An 8,180-nucleotide genomic window follows, 5' to 3' on the forward strand; every position below is an offset into this window, starting at 1 on the left:
CCATTGTATAAATGAACCACATTTTCTGTAATCATTCTTCGGTCGAGGGGGTATCAGTGTTGTTTCCAGTTTCTGGCTCTTACAAATAAAGCTGCTGTGAACATGGTGGAGCATCTTTTGGGTATATACGTCCAGTAGTGGAATAGTTGGATCTTCAGATCTTTAGATAGAACTATTCTCAAGTTTTTGAGAAACAGCCACATTGATTTCCAGAGTGGTGTTACATTTTTGCAATCCCACCAGCAATGCAAGAATGTTCTTCTTTCTCCACATCCTCACCAGCATGTGCTGTCATCTGAGTTTTTGATCTTAACCATTCTGATTGTTATAAGTTGGAATCTCAGTGTTGTTTTGATTTGCATTTCCCTGGTGACTAAGGGTATCGAACATTTCCTTAAGAGGTTCTGGGCCATTTGAAACTCCTCTGTTGAGAATTCTGTTTAGATCTGTACCTCATTTTTATTAAGGTTATTTGTTTTTTTTTAGTTTCTAACTTCTTGCATTTCTTTATGTATTTTGGATATTCGCTTTCTGTCACATGTAGGGTTAGTGAAGACTTTTCCCAATCTGTAGGCTGTTGTTTTTATTGGATATTTTATTTATTTACATCTCAAATGCTATCCCCTTTCCTGGTTTCCCCTCTGGAAATCCCCTATCCCATCCTCCTCCTCCCTGCTTCTATGAGGGTGCTCCCCACCCACCCATTCCTGCCTCCCCGCCCTGGCATTCCCCTACACTGGGGCATGACCTTTCCTAGGACCCAGGGCCTCTTCTCCCATTGATGTCCAGCAATGCCATCCTCTGCTATATATGCAGTTGGAGCCATGGATCCCACATTGTGCATTGTTTGGTTGGTGGTTTAGTCCCTGGGAGATCTGGGGGATCCGGTCAGTTCATACTGTTGTTCTTCCTATGGGTTGCAAACACCTTCAGTTCCTTCAGTCCTTTCTCTAGCTCTTGCTCAGCAATGGACCTCATGCTCAGTCCAATGGTTGGCTGCCAGCATCTGCCTCTGTATTTGTCAGACTCTGCCTCTCAGGAGACAGCTAGATCAAGCTCCTGTGAGCATGTACTTCTTGGTATCCATAATATTGTCTGGGTTTGGTGTCTGTATATGGGATGGATCCCAGGTGGGGTAGTCTCTGGATGGCCTTTCCTTCAGTTTCTGCTCCAAACTTTGTCTCCGTATTTTCTCCCTGGAATATTTTTCTCCCCCTTTCTAAGAAGAACTAAAGCATCTGCACTTTGGTGTTCCTTCTCTTGAGCTTCACGTAGCCAGTGAACTGTATCTTGGGTTTTACTGACAGCGTCCTTTACCTTATAGAAGCTTTTCATGGGGCCCCACTTATAAATTTTCCGTCTTAGTTCTTGGGTCTGGTGGTCTGTTCAGGGAATTGTCCCTTGTACCAATGCTCTCAAGGTTATTTCCCACTTTCTCTTCTATTAGATTTAGTGTATCTGTTTTTGTGCTGAGGTCCTTAATCCACTCGGTCTGAGTTTTGTGTGCAGGGTGATACATTTGGATCTATTTGCATTCTTGAACAAGCACACATCCAGGTAGACCAGCACCATTTGTTGAAAATGCTTTCTCTTTATCATTGTATGGGTTGGGACTTCATGAAGTTGTTGAAAGTGCTTTTATCCTACCACTATGAATAAAGAGGCGGATTTGACATTGCGTGTCAAAGACTGAAGTCATTAAGTGTCTGGACCCACCTGAGAGGTAAGTCATGCTGGAGAACCACATAGCTTGGAGGCAGACACATAGTTATCTTGAACTTGCCTTATAGTCATTTTAGCCATATAAATGTCCTCAAAAATAAATTATACCCAGCTAAGAATTTTCTAAAAATATTCTTTCCATTATTTTATTTCCCATTATTCTTCTTCAAATACTTTAAATACCCCTAAGCAAAATGTTCTTTTCAAGATGATATTAAGAGCAACACAAATATTTGCTCTAGGTTTTCTGTGGCAGTGGTCTCAAATTTTCATTAATTGACATAATAGGGAACTCAATGAGTTCAGTCATTTTGATAAACATGCTTTTTTGTAAGGAGGGCTTGCAAATGTAATAAATTTTTTATGGTTAACTAGTTAGGGCTTTATTTTCTAAGTTTTAATTAAAATTTAAAATATTTACATTGGAAGCATACCATACATTGTATTTTGAACATTTTTCCCCCTCTCCTGGCTCCTAATTCCTCCCTACCTCCCTAAGTTTATGAACCTTCTAACTTTGCTAGGATGCCTGAAATCTTTATTCTGCCATATAGTGGTAAGGCGAGGAAATGATGCATCATTTGCAAGTACGCTCTGTATCAAAGCGATCTGTTCATATGAATGGAAGTTTTAAAGTATTTACGTAGTATAAATTTGTTAACTGTTAATTAATAAACAAATAATAAATTTGTTTAATCATTATTTAAAATAATTTTACTGCATTTTCGAGTGGAAACATCCTTGCTGTTTATAGAATATCTACTTTTAGCTTTTAGTCATATACCATGCCAAACTTATAACAAACCTTGAGGTCCTGATTGATTCAGTCAGAAAACTATTAGTGGAGCTGCTACTGAAGCCACGAACTTCATATTTTCAGTCTTTGGAGCAGAGCAGACAATAGAAATGATTCATGAAGTGCACAAGGTTGGAATAAAGAGAGCAGAGGAGAAAGGGTGCCCAAGAGCTATGTGAAGCCAAGATTGGGAGAAAGGCCGCTAAAGTTGATAATCAGGTTTCGGCCACCAGAACACATGTGATGAAGGGCAAGAATGGAACCTTGACCATTGTCCTCTGACCTCCACATACATGCTGTAGTACACACACACACAAACACACACACACACACACACACAAATACACACACACACAAACACACACACACACAAACACACACACCCACACACACACACACACACACACACACACACACACACACACACACACACCTGCATGCAGGATGAACACTGAAATGAATGCTTTCTTTCTTAGCTCTGTGAGAGCAAAGCCACTGATGTAGGAGCATAGTGACTGACAGAATCCCCTGAGAGTGGACTAGGAATCCACCTTCTCCTATAATGGTACTGTGATAATTCTTTAAAAGTCAGGGAAATCTAAGCAACCTGCCCTCATCTTCCTTTTTAATATGCTAGCCTAACAAAAATTTATGGCTCAGAGGTTAAGGACACTTGTTGCTCTTACAGAAGACACTGATTCAATCACAACACCCACACAGAATTTATTAACTGTCTGCAACTGCAGTCCAAGGGGATCTGATTCTCTTTTGACCTTCACAGGCAGAGGCATTCACATAATATACATATGTATATACAGGTCGAACACTCATACATAAAACAATAAAATAAATATTGAAAAGCTAAGAGAAGTTCTTACTGCAAAGCTTTCAAAGTATCAAATTATATATATATATGGTAATAATGTAATACTTCTTATACTTTTTGTAATAATAAAATTAGTACCATCTATAGAAACATCAACTCGTTATTGAAAATTGTAGTAATCAACTGTAATGCAGTCTAGCAAACACTACTCATTTACTTTTGCTTTGAAAATTCCCACAAGTTTCAAAAGCAGCTTGTTCTCTGAGCTTCTTTCCAAAGGGAATTGATCTGTTTCCTTGTAATGAAGTCACTGTGAAAACAATTTCAGATTCAAGCCCATTTCTTACCTCAGGCTTAACATTGAAAGTCACAACTTTAATAGAATAATTCATTTTGGAGAGGTAGGCAGCCAAGCAATCATGTTAGCTACCACCATTTATTAATAATAAATGTAAAACACCAAGAGAAATATACATTCTTAAGTCAATCAGACAATGTGGCATTCTGAATTACAACACAAAAATCTTTCAACTGTTCCTTGAAAACCCTGGCGCATCAGGTTCAGTATTGATTGGGAAAAAATATGTAAACACAGGCATGGAATACACAATGAATTTCTTTGTATATACTTCAGAGAGAGAGCACATTTCATGTCAATGTGTGCACGTATATAGCAAGAGGGATTTGTACTAAGAAAGTGTGACTTGTGGCTAAGGACTTGCTCAAGTGAGCTAAATATCCTAGCTCACACTAGTGCTTTGCCATTTAATGTTAGTCCTCTTGATCCATGCACTTCTATGTGGCAGGAACTTCCCAGGAAGGTCAGCAGTATATCTAACAGATTGTGACAGCAGAATTATGGTTTCTAACAGGGTTGGCTTTTACACTACCTTAGAAAATGAAATCGCTTTTGATTTACAGTCACTTTACATTAATATGCATTTCTCTCTTGTATTTCACTGGAAATTAGGCAGGCCGGGTTTATACATTCTGCATTACTTCCTGAGGAGCCTACTAAATTACGTGTTTTACACAGATCATCCTGACTAAGTTGACACCAGGTGCAAACAATGAGAGGGAATATGTAGGAGGCTCTGGATTTTCTCGGATATTAATAGCGGTATTAAAGGCACTGAGATCTCTGTATGACATACTAGCCAAGGTGTTTTTCTCTATGAGTGAACTTATATTCCGGAAAAAATATGAAATGATACAAATCAGAGACTCTAGAATGTCTGCCATGAGATATTTTTTGAAGTTATAAAAAATTTGGGGACTTCAGTTGATAAGAGGAAAGCTAATCACATATTTTATTAAAAACCAAATCTAGATGGCAGTCCATTTTTATGCATGCTAAAACACTCTGTCACTGGATGGTCTTGTGCTGTCTTCATTTCTACAATATCACTGATTACCTGGATGGAAACTCCACATCTGTCTGTATGCTCTGTCAAAGAAAGAGGAGCATAGAGTGTCAGTGCCAAAGTTGCAAACTGTTTGACCACCATTTTCTGAACCCAGGGACGCTGCTCTGGGTTCTCTTAAATCCAGGTTTTAAGGGCAAAACTTAAAGTCATTTTGCACCGGAAGCCTTGCTTGCCATGCCAGGTTACGCCATGGAGACGTAGATGTACCTCCGAATCTCTGAGCTTTTCCGCCAATACTTGTCATCTTCCGGTTGTCTCCGCGACATTGTTTTAGGAATCGGCAATGTGGAAATGTCTGTAACAGTGCTGATGGCTCTACAGGACTGCTTTCTTTCCCAAGGAACCGAAGGATTTTCTTTCTTGGCATTATGTACTAAAACGGGCTCTGGATGTGAAATTTCTGTTAATAAAACTGATTATTTTTTTTCCTCTAAAAAGAAAGTAAAATTAGGAGACAAGGAATGGGTTCCTGGATGAATAACAGTTGCTGAGAATGACGGGCGATGACAGCCCAACCCCTAGCAAAGTGGGAGCCCCAGGCTCCTTCTGAGGTTTCACTCATCACGACTAGCCTGTCTTTGAGGCTATTTTTCTTTTCTTTTCGTTCACTTAGTGATTCATTACTCAGTAAACCAAATGCTTCCTGCCTGTCTCCTGTACTTATCAGAATTACATGGATTAAAGTAGTCCTTTATAGTATTAAGATCACTTCATTTGAAGAAACTGTATCAAGGAAGACAGAATTAATGTAATTTTTAAAAGGAAAGAGACATGATGCTCAATATAAACAAGAAAAGCCAAAAAGATAAGATAAAGTTAGGTCTACATTAAAAATTGAAACACGGTAGCATTCTAATAGCCACGGTTCCGTACCTAATGTCACCCATCCTTTCTGTAGGAGGAAATTTAACTTCGAGTCCCAGAAGCTTCTCTTGTTAAGATGACTTAGCCATGAGCTCAGATCCTCAGAGCAGGAAGTGTTCCCCATTTATTATTAGATTTATGCAAGATTGCAGGGAGCAGCTTGCCTCTAGAAGTGGAATCCTGCTGGCCTTATCCCTGAAGCCAAAGCTACCCTAGGGGTCAGGTCTATTAAAGCCTTCATACAGTGGGAATGGCGTCTTGTCCAGTGCCTCCAGCACATATCCAGATTCTCCATTGACCTATTATAAGCTGGGTTTGCACCAATAGCAAGTTGTAAATACACAAAGAAAAACTTCTTGGACATTCAGTAATTCAGTAGTTCAAAATTTTGCATAATTATTAATTTCAAAGTATATATGTGTGTGTTGTGTGTGTGCGTGTGTGTGTGTGTGTGTGTGTGTGTGTGTGTGTGTGTGTTTGTGGTTTCCCTTGTTTGTCAGTATATTTCTGATGAGAGCTCAAGAGTGAGAACCTTCCTAGATTGCTTTTTCTGTCTCTCTGTCTTTCTCTGTCTCTCTGTCTGTCTCTCTGTCTGTCTGTCTCTGTCTGTCTGTCTCTGTCTGTCTGTCTCTGTCTGTCTGTCTCTGTCTGTCTCTGTCTCTGTCTCTGTCTCTCTCCCTCCCTCTCTCTCTCTCTCTCTCTCTCTCTCTCTCTCTCTCTCTCTCTCTCCGACAGTTCTCTTGTTGACTCTGGGACTTAGTTTTCTCTACTTTTCTCTAGACTGGCTGGCCTGCAAGTCTCCAAAGTCCTTCTGTTTCTGACACCCCTGAACTGGGAAAATATGTTTGAGCTACTAAACCCAGATTTTTCATGGGTTCTGGATATCTTAACTCATACTTAAGTAGTAAGTCCTATACCACTGATCCATTTTCTCATCCCCTCAGTGCAACTAGTCTTACCTGGTTATGAACACTGGATTTATGTGAGGATGCTGGAATGACAGGGATTTTTCACTTGGTCCTTTTACATCCATGAACCTCTAGGAGTGGAACTGCAGGGTAGCTAAGGTAGGAGGACTCCTTAAGCCCTCCAAATTTGATTCCACCCTGAGAAATATTCTGAGATTCCCTTTTCAAAAACTGTGGGTGGAAAGGCTTAACCAGGAAGGCAGGAAGGACAGAAAAAAATTCTGGGGGTATGCAAGAGAGTTAACCAAAAAGAAGGTTGTTTGAAAAAGATATATAAAGGCATACTAGCCTACTCTTTTACAAGCCAATTAGACAATATAGTTAGAGGTGAGAGAACACATGTGATATAAAGGAAGGGAAGGGGAATACTGGGGTTCAAATGGGGATAGGGAAGAGGAGCAGGCAATGAGTGGACTAACTGAAGCTAAGGATATGGAGAAAATGCTTGTAGAACCATTCAAGAGTAAGCTAATTCAAAATACAATGGTAGTGCCTGGCATGGGATAGCTTCCAAGAGTTCCTGGTTAAGCAGTCCGCATTGGTCTCCAAAACAACATATTGGCATTGTGCTATTTCATCAACTGAAACTGTATAGTAAGATGCTGTTGCCAAAGACACCTTGGGAGCAGGACAAAATGGATTGGATCTCAAGCCAACCAAGAAGTTTCCTCCATGCTGGTTTGTTTACACGATGCTGAAAGTTCCTTTGCAGATGCCTCGGGGAGAAGGAAACAGGTGGTCTTACCTGATGTTGAACCTTGCATGTTACAATATCAACCTATCACGTAAGATGTCTCCACTAGTGATAAGTGGATTATGGGGCAACCCACTTTCTCAGTGGTTCTGGCTCCTGTTCCACAGGAGTAAGGTCAGGTCTGTTACTATATACCTGCCCTATGTAGTAGAAAGGTAGGAGTTATCATTTATTGCTAAACAATTATGCTTTAAACTAATATTAATGTTTGTGTTTATAGGCATGGGCTGCTGTGAAACTTGGCTGGAAAGATTTCTGCCTTGGACAGTTGTCAATGCAGGAACATATAACTAATAAAAGCTCTGACAAAAAGTCACAGTAAGTGTTTTGACCTAAATGGGCTATTTTAATCACCATCGCAAAAAGCCTCATAGAGCATCACTAAAGAGCTAGAAACACAATAGTTATGAAAGGATGGGGAGGAAGGATGTAGAATACTGTCTTCTAGAGACAATATGACTATTTTATTTATAAACTCATAGCAGCTGTGTCTAACTGGGAAAGACCAAGTCAGGCAAACTCTCAACATAGATGGGGAGAAACTCATAAGGCACCACCCCTAACTGACGAGCTATTGGCAGGTGATAGGTACTAGAGTTAGAGAACCATCCTTTGAGATGTTGCTACTCTTAGGCTGCAAATGCTGCATGTGACTGATGATTCCACATCAGTGTGTGTGTGTGTGTGTGTGTGTGTGTGTGTGTGTGTGTGTGTGTGTGTGTGTGTGTATGTATACATATATATGCACTAACAGGATGCAGTGGTAAAAGGAAGAGAAGGGAGAGGAGAAAGAGAAGGAAGAGGAGAAGGAGAAAGAGAAGAA

The 8,180-nt window shown here is 40.0% G+C and overlaps 1 long non-coding RNA gene across 1 annotated transcript in view; it reads left to right on the forward strand.

Moving 5' to 3' along the window:
* LOC148003868 (uncharacterized) overlaps positions 1-7,675 on the forward strand; it is a 71,667-nt gene extending 63,992 nt beyond the window's left edge. The window contains exon 5 of the long non-coding RNA XR_015629765.1: positions 7,578-7,675. This is a non-coding gene — a long non-coding RNA (uncharacterized LOC148003868). The remainder of the gene's footprint in view (positions 1-7,577) is intronic.
* Positions 7,676-8,180: the final 505 nt, after the last annotated feature.

Source organism: Rattus norvegicus, chromosome 9 (genome assembly GCF_021556685.1).
Source record: "Rattus norvegicus strain SHRSP/BbbUtx chromosome 9, alternate assembly SHRSP_T2T, whole genome shotgun sequence".
Classification (NCBI taxonomy): Eukaryota; Metazoa; Chordata; class Mammalia; order Rodentia; family Muridae; genus Rattus; species Rattus norvegicus.